Source organism: Ovis canadensis, chromosome 14 (assembly GCF_042477335.2).
Source record: "Ovis canadensis isolate MfBH-ARS-UI-01 breed Bighorn chromosome 14, ARS-UI_OviCan_v2, whole genome shotgun sequence".
Taxonomy (NCBI): domain Eukaryota; kingdom Metazoa; phylum Chordata; class Mammalia; order Artiodactyla; family Bovidae; genus Ovis; species Ovis canadensis.
The window spans coordinates 36,110,276-36,132,167 of record NC_091258.1 but is presented as its reverse complement, the minus strand read 5'-3'; positions in this window follow the sequence as shown (position 1 = coordinate 36,132,167).

Here is a 21,892-nt window from a genome sequence, read left to right as displayed (position 1 = left end):
ATTTTTATGGCAACAGAGAGCTGATCCTCCCTACAAGGATGTTTCTTCCCCAACAGCGCTATCCCTTCCCCAAGTCATCAGCCTCCACCTCTTGTCCACAGGCTGACTCCTAGAAGATGAAATTGGTCCAGAGCCGCAAGTATATGATGGCTTCCAGAGACGGGTCTGGGTCTAAACGCTGCCCATTCCCGGCTCTGTTGCCTTTCACCGGCTCTTTGTTTTTTGAAGCCTCCATTTCCTCTTCTGTGTAATGGGAAGAAGAATAATACAAACAGTGCTGGATTCACAGAGTTGTTAGGATGAATAAATGAAAAGGACAGGTAGAAAGAATGTTCAACCCAGTGCCTCCCATAGGGTATGTGTTCAATAATTATCAACAAGCCTCACTCCTACCCTTTCCCCTTTCCTCTTTCTATTACTTTCTCAAACTTTTGGTGTAATTTCAAGTTTCCTGCACACCACAGTGGGCACTCAAGCAACTCTTTCCACCTGCACAGAGCATTAGGGTGTCAGAGCACAGGCCTACAGAATTTCCCTCTGGCAAGAACCACAGATGATACCTAGTTACTATGATCCCAGGACCTCCCTCCCTCCATCGCCTTCCTCATTTGCAGCAGCTCACTGGAGATGGCCATAAGCACACTCCGACATGCCAGACATCACTTTGCACTTAGAAAACATGATCAGCGACACATCTTGAAGACAAGGTTTGTCCCCCAGAGAGGCTGATGGTGCAGAAAAATGAGACTCTTCATGTGGTGCAAAACACCACTGCTTCCCAAAGTGTGTGCTGAGAGAGAGTTTCCACATGGCCTCCTCTAAAGAAATAAATGATAGATAGAGAGCAGATATAAAGATAGGTAGATAGATTGGGACAATCCAAGGAAAAATAAATTTGATAAATGCTGAGCCAAACAGGCTTACGGAAAGACTTCTTGGAGAGGTTCAAGAATAACGTGTGTTATTTCCCTCCAGTGAGGAGGCAGAAAACGTCGTGGTTTCTTTCTTTTTAAAAGTGATTAGGGAAGCCCAGGAATATTGGAGTAGGTTGCTGTGCCCTTGTCCAGGGGAATCTTCCAGACCCAGGAACTGCACCCAGGCCTCCCACATTGCGGGCAGATTCCTTACCATTTGAGCCACCAGGGAAGCCCAGTTTGACCACAGAGCACCCCCATTTCGGAGTCAAGCTTTTTGGGGCCATGAACTATCGTTTGGGGAAATGGTGACTTGAGCTTCACTTGGGTGGCATGGCTGCCATTGCAGGCAAACCATCCGCACAAGCAGGTACTTCTCCGCCTCGTGGAGGGAGCCCAGAGTGCGACACTGCTCTCCCTTCCCTGCCCTTGGCTCTTATGTTTTGGTCTGTCCTTACCCCTCTGTTTGTTTGGCCACCAATAAGAGCTGAAAGTTTGATGTGCCTTGGATATGGCTCTCTTCCCCCTCTTCCTAGTATGAACTGTGCAGGCAGACATGGGCGACTCCAGTTCACTATTCCTCCCTGGTCACGTGACTGCACGAGAAGGCAGAAGCCCCTTCTTTGTGATGGAATAAAGCAGAAATGCTAGAAGCAGTATTCCTTCTTCATCACGCCCCCAGTCAGCCAAGGCTTAAATGGAATGCAGTCAGGGTCACTGACATGATTTCATTTTTTTAAAGCAGGCATACAAGATACCATTACATTTCATTTTTAGCACAATTGCTCTCTGAGCAAAGTGTGTTATTTTCTTGTAGGTAATCCCCTTACCCGACTGTGGATTTGCCATGTTTAACATCATCTACAACAACCAAAAAGCAATGAAGTGTGTTATTGACAATGTTTTTAATTACAATACGTAAAAGATCCAAGACAGCAAAGATGAGAAAATTATCTGCCGGAAGTGGCATTTGTAGGTTTAAGAAAATTCACAGTGGTGGTCCGAGCATGATGTATATATATATATACGTGTGTGTGCGTATACGTGTGTGTATTCCTATATCTATATATTCCTGCTAATGACTAAAAATTTTAGCAGCGTGTATGGGATTGCTTTAAAGAAATCATAATATTGATAGAAATGATTGTCCCTGGCAGCACGACAAATGAAATTAGAAGCCCTTAGGATTGTGGGCTTGCAACAATGTTAGTGTGAAATATAATCGTTGGATTGCTTTGTTCTTTTTCCCAATAAAAAGTGGAAGCTTTTGAGTATTGTTATTAGGCGAGCTAAGCTGGGCTTCTGTACAGCATAGTTTTGTGTGTCTGAACCAGCAGAAGCTTTTGAAGTCCCACGATTCCTTCTGCTTGCTAATTCTTCCATTTGTTTGATTTTTGGTACAAAGAAAATGAAAGAATATGATGAGATTATGGCATTTTAAGTCAATATTTATTAAAAAATCAATCTAGATGAAAATCTGCCCATCCCTCTAATTAGATGAGGCAACTTGAGGTTGATTTTTAATTGCAAAAGTAATTACACGGAGCAGATAGCCAGTGACATTTGATTATCTAGGTGATTGATTAAAAAGCCGAGCTCACCAAGCAGATTGCCAGCCAGGGAATCCAGACAAAAGAGCAAATTAAAAAAGTTGTCCTGTTAGTAATCACAAAATTCAAGGATGAAATTACAGAGCCAAACACCTCCATTGCCCCTTCATCATCATCACTCACTCCACACGCATTCACTCCAACGCCTGATAAAGAAATGGATTAGTGTGAAATTAATTGAAGAAGGGGGGAAAAAGGGAGGGGAACCAAATTCACCACTGAGCACAGGGCTTTTTACAAGTTGAAACAAATTTCTCCAGTTTTATAATAAACTTTTCTTTTTGGCAAGAGAGATGTTTTCACAAAGGATCTTTTCAGAATGTTTGATGATATTAATTTATCCATTAAGAGAGAGGGAGGGGGGAAAAATCTCACTTTCTAGTAGAATAGGATATTAAGATGTCTTGCTTGTTCTCCATTTCATTATAACATGAAAGCCTGGGGAACAGGCTGTACATTTGGCAAGAGAATCCTTGGATTTGTACACAGCCCTTGCTGACATATTGGGCAGAATAATGAAGGGGCTTCCCGGTCATTCGGGGAGACCCTGGTGGGGTCCTCTTGAGGATATTGGGGATAAAAGTAGAAGGGGCATATACTAGAGCCACCCCCAAGAGGACCTCGAATCTGGATCACTGCGATAATTCTGAGTCCCCAGGAGTCTCTGAAAAGCAAAAAGGAAACTGAGGCGGGGGGCGCCCTCCAGCGCAGCTTGGGTAGCCCTCAGTGTTCTGGCTGCTGCTCGGCAGTGCTGCTCGAGGTAGAATGTAATGAAGCAGTCAAGAGATAAAGTCCACATCAGTGCGAACATCTATTCTTCTGCTTTGTCAGCAGATGCCATCCAGTCAGAGTTGGATGGGTGTGATGAGTTCCTTACAACCCTCCAGGGAAGCTGGTTTCAGCTAATTCTGGGGTCCACAGCCTTCAGGTGGCACAGAGAGGTGCTCCTTCAGTAGACAGACGCTTAGATTCCCAGCCTCTGATACTGGGTAATGCCACCCCACTCCTCCTTGCAGTCATTGTACTGCTTCTCTGAAAACCCATTTGTTTCCTCAACACATCCTTTTGGTAAGGGAGTTTGATATTATAGTTAAGCGTTCAGGCTCTTAGAGAACAATTTGGCATCATCCAGGGTCTTCCCTGGTGGCTCAGCCGGTAAACAATCTGCCTGCAGTGCAGGAGACTGCCTGCAATGCAGCAGATCAGGTTCCATCCCTGGGTCGGCAAGATCCCCTGGAGGAGGAAATGGCAACCCACTCCTAGGACATCCCATGGATAGAGGAGCCTGGTGGGCTACAGTCCACGGGGTCAAAAGAGCTGGACACAACTTAGCTACTAAACCACCACCAGTGCAACCGGAGTCATAGACACCCCTTGACATAGCAATTCTTCCCCTAGGTGCATGTCCTAGAAAAATATGTGCAATGTAAACCAGCAGACATAGGCAAAACCCCTCAAAACAGCAAGGTTCTTGTAGTTGCTGCAAACTGGGAAGAGATCAAAAGCCTCTCCCTTAACAAATGGATACATAAATTGAAGTATGTCGTTCAATGGTCTACTACGCACACATACCATTCCAAAGCTCCAACATCATGCCAAAGCAGCAAGACAAGAAAGAATATTTACTAAGCGCTTCCACTTACACCAAGGTCAAAATCTTGAAAAGCTATATTACATTGTCTAAGAGTCTATTGGTGATCAAGGAGAGGAAAGGCTATAACCATGGAGGAAGTGCATTGAGTCTTTGGGGTATTTGCAATGTTTGTTTTTTTGTTGTTTTTTTTTTTTTGTGGTACGTATCAACCGCTTGTCCACCTGTACACATATATTTCTTGGTTATTTTCTGAATGCATGTTACATTTCACACACACACGTTGGTAAACAGACACATATGAATTTAAAAATCAGTCTTCAGAATGCTCAACAGATTCATGCCAATGGGCAAGACGGGAAAGTGGACTGCAGATGTGGTACTTGACCTTTACCTGTGATTTTTTTTTTATATCTTTTATTTTTTAAAAAAAACCCTCTAGTTTATTTATTACGTTCAAGTTCTTTGTTTAAACAACGTTTTTAACTAATATGGCTAAATGGCTAAATGTTAACAAACATAAATTCTAGATGATGGCAACATGAATATTTAAAATGTATCCATTATGCAGTTGTGGAGAAGGCAATGGCACCCCGCTCCAGTACTCTTGCCTGGAAAATCCCATGGATGGAGGAGCCTGGTAGGCTGCAGTCCATGGGGTCGCTAGAGTTGGACACAACTGAACAACTTCACTTTCACTTTTCACTTTCATGCATTGGAGAAGGAAATGGCAACCCACTCCAGTGTTCTTGCCTGGAGAATCCCAGGGACGGGGAAGCCTGGTGGGCTGCCGTCTATGGGGTCACACAGAGTCGGACACGACTGAAGCGACTTAGCAGCATTATGCAAATGATTTTTTCAAAAATTCCAAGAAGAAAAAAGAAAATATTTACTGCATATGAAAAACACACTAACTAATAAGGACACAAGCTGAATTCTGTGGGAGCCAAAAGAGGAAAAACATGATTTGCTGGAAGTGATGAGAAGGTTCCCAGAGAGGATGCCACTTGAGCTGAATCTTGGCCAATAAGTAAAAGTTCATCAGATAGACTCAGAGGATGAGACTGTCGAGTGGAAAAGAACATAGCATGATGAGTAGAGTGCAGACAACTGGTGCTACTGGAAGACCCCTCTGGGCCTCAGTTTCCTCATCTATAACATGGGCCATTTTCCATCTCTGACATACCAGGCTCCAGAAAATATGGAGACTCAATTTAACAAAAACATTTAAGATCCTGGGCTTTTGCCACAATCTGCCCAAGTTCAAGTACAACTCTATTCCTTATTAGCCATGAGACCTTGGGTGAGACAGTCAATTTTTCTTTGCTTCTCTGCCTTTTCTATACAAATAGTGGTAACAGGATTTCAGTATTTACCTCGCAGGACTTTGGTAAAGGTGCAATGAACCCATACACTTAAAATATATCCATCAGTGTCTGGCAGATAGTAAGAACCCAGTTTGTTATCACTATGGGATTGTTGATTTATTATTATATTATGGGATTTGTTGATTCTCAGGCGTCTGTGACATTCCTTCACGGCTTTTTCAAAAGTTCCAGCCGTTTCACTGCGTCTATCCACAATTTCACCAGCTCAAGGATTCTGCCATGCTTACTAGGGGGATTCTCATAACCTGGTGCTCATCTCATCCGAGTCACCTGATGGTTGGGCTTCAGATTTGCCCAGGTTCCCTCTCCATAGCTACCCCTCCTCTTCTTATAGCTCTTGTTTGCTGGGATCCCATTCATTCTTACTTGTCTGAGTTTTCCCTTCTGATTGCTACTGTCAGCCAGATTCTCCAAAGGCCACAAGCAAAGCTCCCCCAAATCCATACTCAATTATGTTGCCCTCCTGAGGGGATGGGGACTAGTTCAGGAGATAACCAGAAAGATACTACTGTTGGCTTTTCCTTTATTCATGGCTTTGGAGCAGGGTTTCTCTTTGTTAGGCAGCATTAGGTAAATGTTCCTGGGCAGGTGCCCTCTCTCCGTGGGTAAGAAGCAGTTATTGGTGATGTTGAGGGTGAAATTCCCACAGGGCCAGTGGAGGAGTATTTTTTCCTGATTCAAACTTAGACTTAGACTCTGGAGAGGTGGGCAGGAGCCTGGGAGCTTGTTGTTGTTGTTCAGATTTTCAGTTGTGTCTGACTCTTTGAAACCCCATGAACTGCAGCATGCAAAGTTTCCCTGGCCTTTGCTATCTCTCAGAATTTGCTCAAACTCATGTCCATTGAGTTAGCGATGTCATCCAACCATCTCATTTTCTGTAACCCCCTTCTCTTCTTGTCCATAATTTTTCTCAGCATCAGGGTCTTTTCCAATAAGTCAGCTCTTTGCATCACGTGGCCAAAGTATTAGAGCTTCAGCTTCAGCATCAGTCCTTCCATTGAATGCTCAGAGTTGATTTCCTTTAGGATTGTCTGGTTTGATCTCCTTGCAGTCCAAGGCTCTCAAGTGGCTTCTCCAGCACCACAGTTCAAAAGCATCCATTCTTCGGTGCTCAGCCTCCTTTATGGTCCAACTCTCACAACTGTACATGACTACTGGGAAAACCATAGCTTTGGCTAGATGGGCCTTTGTCAGCCAAGTGATACTTTGCCTTTTTAACATGCTGTCTAGGTTTTTCATAGGAACTTGACCCTAACTGTCAGAGCTGCGGAAAACACAGCAAGAGCTGATCCTGCCCCCTTTCAACACGGATGAGGAAACCAAGGCCCCGTGAAGGCAGAGTTGGGAGCAGAGCCAAGCTTCCTGATTTCTAACCCATCACTCTCTCTCTGCCATGTTGATGAGCTCAGCTCTTCACACTCATCCCTAGGGGCAGTAAATTGATGGCAAAAACGACCCCAGCTTTTCATGCCTCTCTATGACACGCTATTTGCAAAGTTATTGCAGCACCTCCTCACGTCAAGAAGTGAAGTCTGTTGCCCAGCCAAATCTATATTAGTTTGTAGGGCCACCACAACAAAGAACCATACAGATCAGGGGCTTCAACAACAGAAATGCATTCTTTCGTATTTCTGGAAGGTGGAAGTCCAAGATCAAGGTGTGGGCAGGGTTGGTTTCTTCTGAGGCCTCTCTTCTTGCCTTGTAGATGGCCGTCTTCTCCCTGAGTCTTCACATGGTCTGTGCACATCTGTGTCCTGATCACCTCTTTTTATAAAGACACCAGTCTTAATGGATTAAGACCCCACCTATATGACCTCATTTTACCTTAATCATCTTTTTATTTTTTTAATTAAAATTTTTTAAATTGATGTTTTTATTTAAAAAAGTAATTAAAAATGTATAATTGATTTACAGTGTTGTGTTGGTTTCAGTTGTACAGCCAAGTTAATCGGTTATACATATATGTGCGTATGCTAAGTCACTTTAGTCATGTCTGACTCTTTGCGACTATATGTACTATAGCCGGCCAGGCTGCTCTATCCATGGGATTCTCCAGGTAAGAATATCAGAGTAGGTAGCCAGGCTTCTCTATCCATGGGATTCTCCGGGTAAGAATATCAGAGTAGGTAGCCATGCTCTCCAGGGGATCTTCCAGACACAGGGATGAACTTGCATCTCCTGTAACTCCTGCATTGCAGGCAGATTCTTTACCACTGAGCCACTGGGGAAGCCCCATAGTGAAAGTGAAGTCGCTCAGTCGTGTCCGACTCTTTATGACCCCATGGACTGTAGCCCACCAGGCTCCTCCCTCCACGGGATTCTCCAGGCAAGAGTACTGGAGTGGGTTGCCATTGCCTTCTCCAGGGGATCTTCCCGACTCAGGGACCGAACCCAGGTCTCCCGCATTCCAGGCAGACACTTTAACCTCTGAGCCACCAGAGAAGCCCCGTACATAAACATATATCACTCCTTTCTAGATTTTTTCCCATATAGGCCATTATAGAGTATTGAGTAGAGTTCCCTGAGCTGCATAGTAGGTCTTTATTAGTTATCTGTTTTATATAGAACAGTATGTCTATGTGAATCCTAATGTCCCAGCTTATCACTCCCCACTTTTCCCTCTTGGTAACTGTAAGCTTGTTTTCTACCATCTGTAACTCTATGTCTGTTTTGTAAATAAGTTCATTGGTACAATTTTTTTTTCTCGATTCCACATGTAAGTGATATCATATGATATTTGTCATTCTCTGTCTGACTTATTTCACTCAGTCTGATAATTTCTAGCTTCATTATCATCTTTTTAAAGGCCCTGTCTCCAGACTGGGAGCTTCCCTGGTGGCTCAGTGGTAAAGCATCTGCCTGCCAAGCAGGAGACATGGTTTGATGCCTGGGTCAGGAAGATCCCCTAGAGAAGGAAATGGCAATCCCCTCCAGTATTCTTGCCTGGAGAATTCCATGGACAGAGCCACCACCAGGGAATGTGCCTAAACAAGCCTACTGACCACATGGAGCAGAGAGGGAGGCCATCCTAGATTGACCAATAGCCAACCAGCTCCCAAGATGTGAACAAATATGGCCAAGGGCCACGAAATCAATCCGCAGGTGACCTATCAACTGACCGGAGACCCCCGAGTGAGCCTGGCTCAGCCCGGCAGAATCACCCATCCTCCCAGCAGACCCACGAACTTTTAAGCCACTGGGTTGTGTTTATTTAGTATGGCCCATATTATGGTAGATAACTGAAACATTAGTCCACATCAATTTCATCTGCTGAACAGTTTACTCTGGCCAGATATTGTTCCAAGCACTTTGCATGTATAGCTCATTTACTTCATTCCCATTTTTCAGATAGAGAACCTGAGGCAGAGAGAATGTGTGACTTGCCCAGGGTTGCTAAGTCGTCTTTGCTGAAAGAATCAGGATTGGAACTCAGTCTCTACAATCCATGCTCTTTGATCACATTCTATGGTGCTTTTCTGATATTGCTTAGGGTGAATTATTTCTCTTTTGTTGAAGTTAGAATTGAAATGTAAAAGTGTTAGTTGCTCAATCGTGTCCAATTTTTTGCAAACCTATGGATTGTAGCCCACCAGGCTCCCCTTTTCATGGGATTTCCAGGCAAGAATACTGGAGTGGGTTGCCATGCCCTTCTCCAGGGGATCTTCCCGACCCAGGGACTGAATCTGTGTCTCCTGTGTCTCCTGCATTAGCAGGTAGATTCTTTACCACTGAGCCACCTGGGAAACCCCAGCTTCTTCCATGGACCCTCTTAAATGGACATTGTGGCCACAAGATTAAGGACCTCAAAAACAAAAAGGACCTCTGCAGTGATGCCACATCTCAGATCCTTTTCTCATAAAGTGACAGGACAGTGAGTCTCAGAGGAGGCACTCTGAGTTTGAATCCCAGCTCAGCTGAGCACGAGCTCTGTGACTTGAGTGTGTTACTCAGTCTTCCGACTCTCAGTTCCAAGTCTCAGAGACAATGATAGGTGTCAACCTCATTAAGGTATTGGGAGGCTTAACTGAGATCAAGCCTGTAAAGCTCAGTATCTGGGGCTCAGCAAGCCCTCCTTGAGTGCCAGTTATGACTAACATCAGATAAATCATCCTGAGGCTAGAACCTAACCTGAGGCCAACCTCTCCCCAAGAGGTAACATAACTTCTCTGTACCTCATTTTCCTCATCTATAAACTGGAAGCAAGAATGCCATCTATGTCTTAGGGTTGCTTGAAGGATTAAACGAGGAGTGGAAGAAATGGGAAGATACTGGTTAAAGGGTGCAAACTTTCATTTATAAGATAAATAAGTTCTGGAATCTCATGTACAGCTTGTTGATTACAGTTTGCAATACTTATCTTGTATACTGGGACTCCAATAAGAAAATAGATATTAAGTGTTCTCATGACACACACACACACAAAATGGTCACAATGTGAGGTGATGGATATGTTGATTTCCTTGATCATGGTGATCATTTCACAACATATATTAAATCATCGTGTGGTACTTTAAAAAATCCACATCATACAGCCTTAATAGATGCAATTTTTGTCAGTCATACCTCAATAGAGTTAGAAGAAATACAATTTTAAAAACTAAAAAACAATTTAGAGGGAATTCCTTGGTGGCCCAGTGGCTAGGACTCAGCACTCTCACTGCCTGAGTTCAGTCCCTGGTCGTGGAGCTAAGATCCTGCAAGCCATGTGGTATGGCAAGAAAGGAAGGAAGAAAAATAATAATTTAGAAAAAAGAGTCAATGAGCTAATCAGGTAAAGTGCTTAGAATAGCACTTGGACAAGCAAGTATACAGAAGCCTGAACAAGTATTATTTGAAATGTGTGAATTGTGAAAATGGGGCAAACGTATTTCAAGTTTAAATAGCATTGTGCATGGAAATATAGGGAGCCATATGTTAAACATGGTATATTTTTCCTGGAATGTCAGCTTGATGATCTAAAAATAAAAATCTGATAGATATTAATGGACCAGCGTGCCTCCAACTATGCTGTTCTCTACCAGTCCACGGTTGATACCTAAGGATTCTAAGAATTCCACCCTCTCTCCCAAAAGTGCTGTGTGGACTCCGGGGAGAAAGGAGAGAAGGTGCCTGGTGGACGCAAAGGCACCTGGCCTCCCAGAGACTGCGCAGACGCGGTGCAGTCACAGCCCTGGCTGCCTTCACCCCCCGGCTGCCTCTAGCACGCCCGTTTTCCACATTCCCCTTCATTAAACAAGAAACTCAGATGTTGGTAATTAGATCGCCATCCCCAGCTGCCAAGTCACATTCGGTTCCAAAAAGCCCTGTATACAGCTACTTGTGTGTTTGTTAACAATGTCCCCACAACAGGTCTGCAATTAGAGCCCATCTGTTGGGTTTCTCAGAAAGCACTGCCAACCGGGCTGGTGAACTTGGAGTCCTCATTGTTGTGGATTTCTGACCGGAAACCCTGCAGCGGAAGGCCACCTGTCCCCGAGTGAGTGACTGGGGCTGGAGGCCCCTGGGTGCCAGTCATAACGAGCGCACGTAATAAACATTAAGGAAGGCGGGCGCAATCAGATGATGGCATATATGACCATCGTAGGGTGTTTGCGCTGGTCTCCTCAATCAAAGCAGACCCCCTCCTTTCTCCAGCTGACCCATCCGTCAGCCAGCCACACTCTGCATGCCTGAATGCTACTATCTGTGTCCAGGGGGTCATTTCCCAGCCAGTGCTATTTGGTTGAAATCAAGTATCGTTGTTTTTCAGGAAAAGGGGTGGGTCCCCAGTCCCATCCCAGTAGGAGATGCTCTGGAGCCAATGTCAGCTACCTTCCTGGATGAGTCCAGTCTTTCAGAGGAATCAGTAATAAACAGGCCATCCCTCCAGGAAATAAATGGGAATATGAAAAAGTTAGGGGGTAGGAAGAGGTGCAGGTGCAGCCTATTTGAAATCTAACAAATTTGAAAATGTATTTTCCAAGAAGGGAGCTACACATGCATGCACCAGAAAATAGTTACTGACAGCCATTAAAAAAATAATGAAATAACATCTTTGCAGTAAGATGGATGGATGTAGAGATCATCATACTCAGTGAAGTAAGTAAGACAGACAAATAACATCTATTTCTTATATGTGGAATCTAAATGAGACACACATGAACGTATCTATGAAATAAACCCAGACTCACAGACCCAGACAACAGGCTCACAGACACAGACAACAGGCTCACAGGCAGAGGCAACAGGCTCACAGACAGAGACAACAGGCTCACAGACACAGACAACAGGCTCACAGGCAGAGGCAACAGGCTCACAGAGACAACAGGCTCACAGACACAGACAACAGGCTCACAGACACAGACAACAGGCTCACAGACAGACAACAGGCTCACAGACAGAGACAACAGGCTCACAGACACAGACAACAGGCTCACAGACAGAGACAACAGGCTCACAGACACAGACAACAGAGTCACAGAGACAGACAACAGGCTCACAGACAGAGACAACAGGCTCACAGAGACAACAGGCTCACAGACAGAGACAACAGGCTCACAGACAGAGACAACAGGCTCACAGAGACAACAGGCTCACAGACACAGACAACAGGCTCACAGACACAGACAACAGGCTCACAGACACAGACAACAGAGTCACAGAGACAGACAACAGGCTCACAGACACAGACAACAGGCTCACAGACACAGACAACAGGCTCACAGAGACAACAGGCTCACAGACACAGACAACAGGCTCACAGACACAGACAACAGGCTCACAGAGACAACAGGCTCACAGACACAGACAACAGGCTCACAGACACAGACAACAGGCTCACAGACAGAGACAACAGGCTCACAGACACAGACAACAGGCTCACAGACAGAGACAACAGGCTCACAGACACAGACAACAGGCTCACAGACAGAGACAACAGGCTCACAGACAGAGACAACAGGCTCACAGACACAGACAACAGGCTCACAGACAGAGACAACAGGCTCACAGACACAGACAACAGGCTCACAGACAGAGACAACAGGCTCACAGACACAGACAACAGGCTCACAGACACAGACAACAGGCTCACAGACAGAGACAACAGGCTCACAGACACAGACAACAGGCTCACAGACAGAGACAACAGGCTCACAGACAGAGACAACAGGCTCACAGACACAGACAACAGGCTCACAGACAGAGACAACAGGCTCACAGACACAGACAACAGAGTCACAGAGACAGACAACAGGCTCACAGACAGAGACAACAGGCTCACAGACACAGACAACAGGCTCACAGAGACAGACAACAGGCTCACAGACAGAGACAACAGGCTCACAGACAGAGACAACAGGCTCACAGACACAGACAACAGAGTCACAGAGACAGACAACAGGCTCACAGACAGAGACAACAGGCTCACAGACAGAGACAAAAGGCTCACAGAGACAACAGGTTCACAGACAGAGACAACAGGCTCACAGACACAGACAACAGGCTCACAGACACAGACAACAGAGTCACAGAGACAGACAACAGGCTCACAGACAGAGACAACAGGCTCACAGACAGAGACAACAGGCTCACAGAGACAACAGGTTCACAGACAGAGACAACAGGCTCACAGACACAGACAACAGGCTCACAGACACAGACAACAGGCTCACAGACACAGACAACAGGCTCACAGGCAGAGGCAACAGGCTCACAGACAGAGACAACAGGCTCACAGACACAACAGGCTCACAGGCAGAGACAACAGGCTCAGAGGCAGAGACAACAGGCTCACAGACACAGACAACAGGCTCACAGACAGAGACAACAGGCTCACAGACAGAGACAACAGGCTCACAGACACAGACAACAGGCTCACAGACAGAGACAACAGGCTCACAGAGACAGACAACAGGCTCACAGACACAGACAACAGGCTCACAGACAGAGACAACAGGCTCACAGACACAGACAACAGAGTCACAGAGACAGAGACAACAGGCTCACAGACACAGACAACAGGCTCACAGACACAGACAACAGGCTCACAGACACAGACAACAGAGTCACAGAGACAACAGGCTCACAGACACAGACAACAGAGTCACAGACACAGACAACAGGCTCACAGACAGAGACAACAGGCTCACAGACACAGACAACAGGCTCACAGAGACAACAGGCTCACAGACAGAGACAACAGGCTCACAGACACAGACAACAGGCTCACAGACACAGACAACAGGTTTACAGACACAGACAAGAGGCTCATAAACACAAACAACAGGCCCACAGACACAGACAACAGGCTCATAGACAGACAACAAGGTCACAGACACAGACAACAGACTCACAGACAGAGACAACAGGCTCACAGACACAGACAACAGGCTCACAGACACAGACAACAGGCTCACAGAGACAACTGGCTCACAGACACAGACAACAGGCTCAGAGGCAGAGACAACAGGCTCAGACACAGACAACAGGCTCACAGACACAGACAACAGTCACAGAGACAACTGGCTCACAGACACAGACAACAGGCTCACAGGAACAGACAACAGGTTTACAGACACAGACAAGAGGCTCATAAACACAAACAACAGGCCCACAGACACAGACAACAGGCTCATAGACAGACAACAAGGTCACAGACACAGACAACAGGCTCACAGAGACAACAGGCTCACAGACAGAGACAACAGGCTCAGAGGCAGAGACAACAGGCTCACAGACACAGACAACAGGCTCACAGACACAGACAACAGTCACAGAGACAACAGGCTCACAGACACAGACAACAGGCTCACAGACATAGTCAACAGACTCACAGAGACAACAGGCTCACAGAAACAGGCAACTGGCTCACAGACACAGACAACAGGCTCACAGACACAGACAACAGGCTCACAGACAGCCAACAGGCTCACAGACACAGACAACAGTCACAGAGACAACTGGCTCACAGACACAGACAACAGGCTCACAGACACAGACAACAGGCTCACAGACACAGACAACAGGCTCAGAGACAACAGGCTCACAGACACAGACAACAGGCTCACAGACACAGACAACAGGTTTACAGACACAGACAAGAGGCTCATAAACACAAACAACAGGCCCACAGACACAGACAACAGGCTCATAGACAGACAACAAGGTCACAGACACAGACAACAGACTCACAGACAGAGACAACAGGCTCACAGACATAGTCAACAGACTCACAGAGACAACAGGCTCACAGAAACAGGCAACTGGCTCACAGACACAGACAACAGGCTCACAGACACAGACAACAGGCTCACAGACAGACAACAGGCTCACAGACACAGACAACAGGCTCACAGACAGAGACAACAGGCTCAGAGGCAGAGACAACAGGCTCACAGACAGAGACAACAGGCTCACAGACACAGACAACAGGCTCACAGAGACAACAGGCTCACAGACACAGACAACAGAGTCACAGAGACAACAGGCTCACAGACACAGACAACAGGCTCACAGAGACAGACAACAGGCTCACAGAGACAGACAACAGGCTCACAGACAGAGACAACAGGCTCACAGACAGAGACAACAGGCTCACAGACACAGACAACAGAGTCACAGAGACAGACAACAGGCTCACAGACAGAGACAACAGGCTCACAGACAGAGACAACAGGCTCACAGAGACAACAGGTTCACAGACAGAGACAACAGGCTCACAGACACAGACAACAGGCTCACAGACACAGACAACAGAGTCACAGAGACAGACAACAGGCTCACAGACAGAGACAACAGGCTCACAGACAGAGACAACAGGCTCACAGACACAACAGGCTCACAGGCAGAGACAACAGGCTCAGAGGCAGAGACAACAGGCTCACAGACAGAGACAACAGGCTCACAGACACAGACAACAGGCTCACAGACAGAGACAACAGGCTCACAGACACAGACAACAGGCTCACAGACAGAGACAACAGGCTCACAGACACAGACAACAGGCTCACAGACACAGACAACAGGCTCACAGACAGAGACAACAGGCTCACAGAGACAGACAACAGGCTCACAGACACAGACAACAGGCTCACAGACAGAGACAACAGGCTCACAGACACAGACAACAGAGTCACAGAGACAGAGACAACAGGCTCACAGACACAGACAACAGGCTCACAGACACAGACAACAGGCTCACAGACACAGACAACAGAGTCACAGAGACAGAGACAACAGGCTCACAGACACAGACAACAGGCTCACAGACACAGACAACAGGCTCACAGAGACAACAGGCTCACAGACAGAGACAACAGGCTCACAGACACAGACAACAGGCTCACAGACACAGACAACAGTCACAGAGACAACAGGCTCACAGACACAGACAACAGGCTCACAGACACAGACAACAGGTTTACAGACACAGACAAGAGGCTCATACACACAAACAACAGGCCCACAGACACAGACAACAGGCTCATAGACAGACAACAAGGTCACAGACACAGACAACAAACTCACAGACAGAGACAACAGGCTCACAGACATAGTCAACAGACTCACAGAGACAACAGGCTCACAGAAACAGGCAACTGGCTCACAGACACAGACAACAGGCTCACAGAGACAACTGGCTCACAGACACAGACAACAGGCTCAGAGGCTGAGACAACAGGCTCAGACACAGACAACAGGCTCACAGACACAGACAACAGTCACAGAGACAACTGGCTCACAGACACAGACAACAGGCTCACAGGCACAGACAACAGGTTTACAGACACAGACAAGAGGCTCATAAACACAAACAACAGGCCCACAGACACAGACAACAGGCTCATAGACAGACAACAAGGTCACAGACACAGACAACAGGCTCACAGAGACAACAGGCTCACAGACAGAGACAACAGGCTCAGAGGCAGAGACAACAGGCTCACAGACACAGACAACAGGCTCACAGACACAGACAACAGTCACAGAGACAACAGGCTCACAGACACAGACAACAGGCTCACAGACACAGACAACAGGTTTACAGACACAGACAAGAGGCTCATAAACACAAACAACAGGCCCACAGACACAGACAACAGGCTCATAGACAGACAACAAGGTCACAGACACAGACAACAGACTCACAGACAGAGACAACAGGCTCACAGACATAGTCAACAGACTCACAGAGACAACAGGCTCACAGAAACAGGCAACTGGCTCACAGACACAGACAACAGGCTCACAGACAGAGACAACAGGCTCACAGACAGAGACAACAGGCTCACAGACAGACAACAGGCTCACAGACAGAGACAACAGGCTCACAGACAGAGACAACAGGATCACAGACACAGACAACAGGCTCACAGACAGACAACAGGCTCACAGACAGAGACAACAGGCTCACAGACAGAGACAACAGGCTCACAGACAGACAACAGGCTCACAGACAGAGACAACAGGCTCACAGACAGAGACAACAGGCTCACAGACACAGACAACAGGCTCACAGACAGAGACAACAGGCTCACAGACACAGACAACAGGCTCACAGAGACAACAGGCTCACAGACACAGACAACAGGCTCACAGACACAGACAACAGGCTCACAGGCAGAGGCAACAGAGTCACAGACACAGGCAACAGGCTCACAGACAGAGACAACAGGCTCACAGACACAGACAACAGGCTCACAGACACAGACAACAGGCTCACAGACACAGACAACAGGCTCACAGACACAGACAAGAGGCTCATAAACACAAACAACAGGCCCACAGACACAGACAACAGGCTCATAGACAGACAACAAGGTCACAGACACAGACAACAGACTCACAGACAGAGACAACAGGCTCACAGACATAGTCAACAGACTCACAGAGACAACAGGCTCACAGAAACAGGCAACTGGCTCACAGACACAGACAACAGGCTCACAGACACAGACAAGAGGCTCACAGACACAGATAACAGGCTCACAGACAGAGACAACAGGCTCACAGACAGACAACAGTCACAGAGACAACAGGCTCACAGACACAGACAACAGGCTCACAGACACAGACAACAGGTTTACAGACACAGACAAGAGGCTCATAAACACAAACAACAGGCCCACAGACACAGACAACAGGCTCACAGACACAGACAACAGGCCCACAGACACAGACAAGAGGCTCACAGACACAGACAACAGGCTCACAGACACAGACAAGAGGCTCATAAACACAAACAACAGGCCCACAGACACAGACAACAGGCTCATAGACAGACAACAAGGTCACAGACACAGACAACAGACTCACAGACAGAGACAACAGGCTCACAGACATAGTCAACAGACTCACAGAGACAACAGGCTCACAGAAACAGGCAACTGGCTCACAGACACAGACAACAGGCTCACAGACACAGACAACAGGCTCACAGACAGACAACAGGCTCACAGACACAGACAACAGGCTCACAGACACAGACAACAGGCTCACAGAGACAACTGGCTCACAGACACAGACAACAGGCTCAGAGGCACAGACAACAGACTCACAGACAGAGACAACAGGCTCACAGACACAGACAACAGGCTCACAGACACAGACAACAGGCTCACAGAGACAACTGGCTCACAGACACAGACAACAGGCTCAGAGGCTGAGACAACAGGCTCAGACACAGACAACAGGCTCACAGACACAGACAACAGTCACAGAGACAACTGGCTCACAGACACAGACAACAGGCTCACAGGCACAGACAACAGGTTTACAGACACAGACAAGAGGCTCATAATCACAAACAACAGGCCCACAGACACAGACAACAGGCTCATAGACAGACAACAAGGTCACAGACACAGACAACAGGCTCACAGAGACAACAGGCTCACAGACAGAGACAACAGGCTCAGAGGCAGAGACAACAGGCTCACAGAAACAGGCAACTGGCTCACAGACACAGACAAGAGGCTCACAGACACAGACAACAGGCTCACAGACACAGACAACAGGCTCATAGACAGACAACAAGGTCACAGACACAGACAACAGACTCACAGACAGAGACAACAGGCTCACAGACATAGTCAACAGACTCACAGAGAGAACAGGCTCACAGAAACAGGCAACTGGCTCACAGACACAGACAACAGGCTCAGAGGCAGAGACAACAGGCTCACAGACACAGACAACAGGCTCACAGACAGACAACAGGCTCACAGACAGAGACAACAGGCTCACAGACAGAGACAACAGGCTCACAGACAGACAACAGGCTCACAGACAGAGACAACAGGCTCACAGACAGAGACAACAGGCTCACAGACACAGACAACAGGCTCACAGACAGAGACAACAGGCTCACAGACACAGACAACAGGCACAGAGACAACAGGCTCACAGACACAGACAACAGGCTCACAGACACAGACAACAGGCTCACAGGCAGAGGCAACAGAGTCACAGACACAGGCAACAGGCTCACAGACAGAGACAACAGGCTCACAGACACAGACAACAGGCTCACAGACAGAGACAACAGGCTCACAGACACAGACAACAGGCTCACAGACACAGACAACAGGCTCACAGAGACAACTTGCTCACAGACACAGACAACAGGCTCAGAGGCAGAGACAACAGGCTCACAGACACAGACAACAGGCTCACAGACACAGACAACAGTCACAGAGACAACAGGCTCACAGACACAGACAACAGGCTCACAGACACAGACAACAGGTTTACAGACACAGACAAGAGGCTCATAAACACAAACAACAGGCCCACAGACACAGACAACAGGCTCATAGACAGACAACAAGGTCACAGACACAGACAACAGACTCACAGACAGAGACAACAGGCTCACAGACATAGTCAACAGACTCACAGAGACAACAGCCTCACAGAAACAGGCAACTGGCTCACAGACACAGACAACAGGCTCACAGAGACAACTGGCTCACAGACACAGACAACAGGCTCAGAGGCAGAGACAACAGGCTCAGACACAAACAACAGGCTCACAGACACAGACAACAGTCACAGAGACAACTGGCTCACAGACACAGACAACAGGCTCACAGGCACAGACAACAGGTTTACAGACACAGACAAGAGGCTCATAAACACAAACAACAGGCCCACAGACACAGACAACAGGCTCATAGACAGACAACAAGGTCACAGACACAGACAACAGGCTCACAGAGACAACAGGCTCACAGACAGAGACAACAGGCTCAGAGGCAGAGACAACAGGCTCACAGACAGAGACAACAGGCTCACAGACACAGACAACAGGCTCACAGACACAGACAACAGTCACAGAGACAACAGGCTCACAGACACAGACAACAGGCTCACAGACACAGACAACAGGCTCACAGACACAGACAACAGGCTCACAGGCAGAGGCAACAGAGTCACAGACACAGGCAACAGGCTCACAGACAGAGACAACAGGCTCACAGACACAGACAACAGGCTCACAGACAGAGACAACAGGCTCACAGACACAGACAACAGGCTCACAGACACAGACAACAGGCTCACAGACACAGACAACAGGTTTACAGACACAGACAAGAGGCTCATAAACACAAACAACAGGCCCACAGACACAGACAACAGGCTCATAGACAGACAACAAGGTCACAGACACAGACAACAGGCTCACAGAGACAACAGGCTCACAGACAGAGACAACAGGCTCAGAGGCAGAGACAACAGGCTCACAGACAGAGACAACAGGCTCACAGACACAGACAACAGGCTCACAGACACAGACAACAGTCACAGAGACAACAGGCTCACAGACACAGACAACAGGCTCACAGACACAGACAACAGGCTCACAGACACAGACAACAGGCTCACAGGCAGAGGCAACAGAGTCACAGACACAGGCAACAGGCTCACAGACAGAGACAACAGGCTCACAGACACAGACAACAGGCTCACAGACACAGACAAGAGGCTCACAGACACAGACAACAGGCTCACAGACACAGACAACAGGTTTACAGACACAGACAAGAGGCTCATAAACACAAACAACAGGCCCACAGACACAGACAACAGGCTCACAGACACAGACAACAGGCCCACAGACACAGACAAGAGGCTCACAGACACAGACAACAGGCTCACAGACACAGACAAGAGGCTCATAAACACAAACAACAGGCCCACAGACACAGACAACAGGCTCATAGACAGACAACAAGGTCACAGACACAGACAACAGACTCACAGACAGAGACAACAGGCTCACAGACATAGTCAACAGACTCACAGAGACAACAGGCTCACAGAAACAGGCAACTGGCTCACAGACACAGACAACAGGCTCAGAGGCAGAGACAACAGGCTCACAGACAGACACAACAGGCTCACAGACAGACAACAGGCTCACAGACAGAGACAACAGGCTCACAGACACAGACAACAGGCTCACAGACACAGACAACAGTCACAGAGACAACAGGCTCACAGACACAGACAACAGGCTCACAGACACAGACAACAGGTTTACAGACACAGACAAGAGGCTCATAAACACAAACAACAGGCCCACAGACACAGACAACAGGCTCATAGACAGACAACAAGGTCACAGACACAGACAACAGACTCACAGACAGAGACAACAGGCTCACAGACACAGACAACAGGCTCACAGACACAGACAACAGGCTCACAGAGACAACTGGCTCACAGACACAGACAACAGGCTCAGAGGCAGAGACAACAGGCTCAGACACAGACAACAGGCTCACAGACACAGACAACAGTCACAGAGACAACTGGCTCACAGACACAGACAACAGGCTCACAGGCACAGACAACAGGTTTACAGACACAGACAAGAGGCTCATAAACACAAACAACAGGCCCACAGACACAGACAACAGGCTCATAGACAGACAACAAGGTCACAGACACAGACAACAGGCTCACAGAGACAACAGGCTCACAGACAGAGACAACAGGCTCAGAGGCAGAGACAACAGGCTCACAGACACAGACAACAGGCTCACAGACACAGACAACAGTCACAGAGACAACAGGCTCACAGACACAGACAACAGGCTCACAGACATAGTCAACAGACTCACAGAGACAACAGGCTCACAGAAACAGGCAACTGGCTCACAGACACAGACAACAGGCTCAGAGGCAGAGACAACAGGCTCACAGACACAGACAACAGGCTCACAGACAGACAACAGGCTCACAGACAGAGACAACAGGCTCACAGACAGAGACAACAGGCTCACAGACAGACAACAGGCTCACAGACAGAGACAACAGGCTCACAGACAGAGACAACAGGCTCACAGACACAGACAACAGGCTCACAGACAGAGACAACAGGCTCACAGACACAGACAACAGGCA